At 33.9% G+C, this 3550-nt stretch overlaps 1 pseudogene; it reads right to left on the reverse strand.

Annotated features, from left to right (window-relative positions):
- Positions 1–1465: 1465 nt before the first annotated feature.
- On the reverse strand, positions 1466–1565 carry LOC113835988 (annotated as a pseudogene).
- Between the last annotated feature and the right edge of the window lie 1985 nt (positions 1566–3550).

Consider the following 3550-nt stretch of genomic DNA (forward strand, 5'->3'; position numbering starts at 1 on the left):
ACCCACCATTCCAGTATCATGTAGAATATTTCCACTCTCCTAATAATCAGGTTAGGCTGCCCTATTTTGTTAATCTTAATCTACTCCCCAATCTTGTTTTTTACTGTCTTCAAAGTTTTGCTTTACCTAGAATGTCATACAATTGGAGTTATGTATTACATAGACTTTTTACTTTGCATCTTTTTCATACTTATACGCATTTAAATATACTTTTTATTTCACTTGGTTCTTCATTTCTTTTAAGTACATAATATTCCTATTGTTTGGATGAGTGATTCCAATTTTAGGCAATTATGAGTAGTAATTCCATGTTCTAAAACAGAAAAACATATCAAGAGTCAAAAAAAGGAGACACCCACAATCATACAAGTTTCATATTGTTCAATAGTCCTTTATCAGATGTCTCTTTTACAGACATTAACTTCCTTCTTGGCTAGTTTACTCATTTTTACCTAGTATTCCAAACAGCAAATTTTCTTATTTTAGTGACACCTTTCATCAATTATTTCTTTTATGTCCTATGCCTTTGGCATTATACCTAAAATCTTATGTCCATAGTCAAAATGATCTAGGTTTTCTTTTAGGTTATCTCCTTATAGCTCAAAAGTTTTCATTTTTCTGGAAGATGTAGGATCTGTGTCTATCTTAATTGGATGTTGATAACCTTTATTTTTGAATGAGTATCATTGTCCCTGCATTATCTTTGGTTTTTGTCAATAGAACTATGCTTATATGAAATATTTCTGAGCGTTGTGCTTATCTTGTTCTGCTTGGGACTGTAACACAGTTTTGGTTACCACAGCTTTGTAGTAAGTCTAGAAATGAGGTGGTATCACTCTTCTAGCCCCCTTTCTCTTTTAGTGCTGCATTAGTGATCATAGATTTTTGCTGATTAGTATAAACCTCAAAATTACAAAACAGCTCACCAGGCTTCTGCTTGGGTTTGCTTTGACTCAAATTTCTAAGAATTTGTTGATGGTTTTTAACTGTTATTTCAAATATCAGTGTGTAATTTTGTGGATTTTTTTTTTTGGTGTGTGTGTGTGTGGTTGTTCTAGGACTCATACAATGAGTTAGGGAACACCCTAGATGCTTTTAGCTTCTGGAGCACTGTGAATAATTTTACTGATGACTAAAGTGAGATGAGTTGAGTAGTTCCTTTTTGTCATGTAGAATTCAGGAGTAGAAAGAGTTTGGGTATTCTCTCTCCCAAGTCAATTAGGATCTCATAACTATACAGCTATTAGAGTTTCTTTCTAGAGCAGGCCTTGCTAAGGACACTGTGTCCTCATGAATGTCCTGACAGTCCCTTGCAAGGACATCCTAGTGAATGTAAGAGAGTTTTTCTCAGATTCAGACTATGAGAAACTCATCAAGCTTCTAGAGGAGACCACTTTAGCTAAGGTGCACTAAACTTTAGCTACTCTCAGCTTGGTTCCCATAGAGGTTTTTGCTTGCTTGTTTTTAAGATAAGAAGCCCTTCACAAGGTTATGTCTCCCTTGGACAGGATCCATGCTAATCTTTCTGTATCATTATAATTTTAGTAGATGTGCTTTCAAGGCAAGTGTTCTTAGAGTTTTTAACCCTCTGGTATGACCATGGTGAACCTTCAGAGATGTGTCTATTACAGTTCAGGGTTTCCTGTCTCAGCACTTGTTTCTGAGGTGGACAGGATCCCTGTATCTGTTTTGGTAAGCCACAAATCCCTTCCAGCTACCTCTCTCTGCCTGAGAGCTGAGACTCCCGTGTCCTTATTCCTCCTGTGGATCTAAATAGAGATTTTTCCCTTGCAGTTCTCTTAGCTGTTTTATTGTTCTGGCAGAGTGGCAGCCTATAAGCTCCTTATGTACAGAAATAGAAAATGATTGCATGGCTGTTTAGATTAGAAAAAAATGCTTTCCAATTCTCCACACTTGTCAAGTATTTTTTAATCACTTTTTCTAGACATAAGACTCTGGGATCACACACACACACACACACACACACACACACACACACACACACACACACACACACACACATATATGCCTTTTGAAGTTTACTTTGACACTAATTAGAATATAACTAAAATTTGGTATATTATCAAGCATATATTGGTTTAGTTGTTATTAAACTGATGGTCTTAGGATTATCCTATAATTTTATTTGACTTGTAGAAGAAAGTCCCTAAACTATTTATACTGATTTACAATTAACTACTAAAAATGTAAATAGGTATACAATTTTAAAACAGAAAAATATTAATAGTCACTGACATTTTGAGTATACATATAAATAGTATAAATATGTGAATGTCTAGATAAAACTTATCATATGGGTCTTAGACACTTTGAGTATAGATAAATTGTATAAAAAAGTACAAACTGCAGGCATCTAGTATATGAAGTGGTAGATTTGGCTTTAACTAGGGTTCTCAGTTTTCCTCATTCAGAACAAACATAAATGACTCTACTGAACATGTTTTAAAACTAAATGGGTAGTTATTTTAAATTCACAAGTTTTAATAAACTTTCTCCATATATTCATATCACTGAAAGAAAAACCTCTAGGGCAAATTGTATGGTATATCTACACTGAAATGTTAACAGAGGCTTTCACTGTTTAGTCAATCTGATATAAATTTTAATAACTGAACTAAAATGTTTTATGTTGGGTCAATGAAATACTGAGATTTATGGACAAAGGAAAATAATCACTATATTGTCCTCAAAAGCTATTTATATATAAAACATATATAATTGACATATATTAGCTGAACATTAATAATGATGTTCATGCTCTTGAAATTCTCTTTCCTTCCCTCTTCTTGCTCTGCCTCTATTTCTCTCTCCCTCCCTCTTACTGTTTCCACATAAGCTATTTGTCTTTGTAAAGTATCACCATGTTTATATGAGTTTATAAGTTTAAAGTAGTATAGTCAAGTTGTTTATCCAGTCAATGTCCTAGTTATGGAACTCCGCTTAGATGCTGCACTGTCCTGTTTTATAATCATAATCCATGTTCTTTCCTTCTTTTCCTCAAGATGTTTCTACATGCCCATAAACAATATGGAAGATTTTTTATTTTTAGAATATATATATATATATATATATATATATATATATATATATATATGTGTGTGTGTGTGTGTTTTAATCCTAACCACACTTCACCCCCACTTCTAGTATGCTCCATATTCCCTATTACATCTCTCTTCCAGTTTTTTTAAAGTCTATAATGGACATGGGAGAGGGTCCTGAGACCCTATAGGCAAGGATCTATTGACAGTTGATGGGTGCTAGGAGAAGAATAACTGTTCTTTGACTGTGTGATCGCTGGTAGGTTCAGCATGTCCAAGTAGATGGCCCCATATTCATGTTCAAATGCACAGTGCTAAGTAAACCCAGTGGATTAAAAATAAATAATAGGTTTGAAAAACACATAGGAAAGACAATCCTAGTTGCAATGGAAGTGACGATATTGTGACTCTTATAAGAAGTGTCCAGAAGAAAACTGAACACTCTCTAGAACATAGTTTGATCTTACTTCCTTTGAAACTTTAGGAAATTG

This window comes from Cricetulus griseus, chromosome 5 (assembly GCF_003668045.3).
Source record: "Cricetulus griseus strain 17A/GY chromosome 5, alternate assembly CriGri-PICRH-1.0, whole genome shotgun sequence".
In the NCBI taxonomy this organism is placed as follows: Eukaryota; Metazoa; Chordata; class Mammalia; order Rodentia; family Cricetidae; genus Cricetulus; species Cricetulus griseus.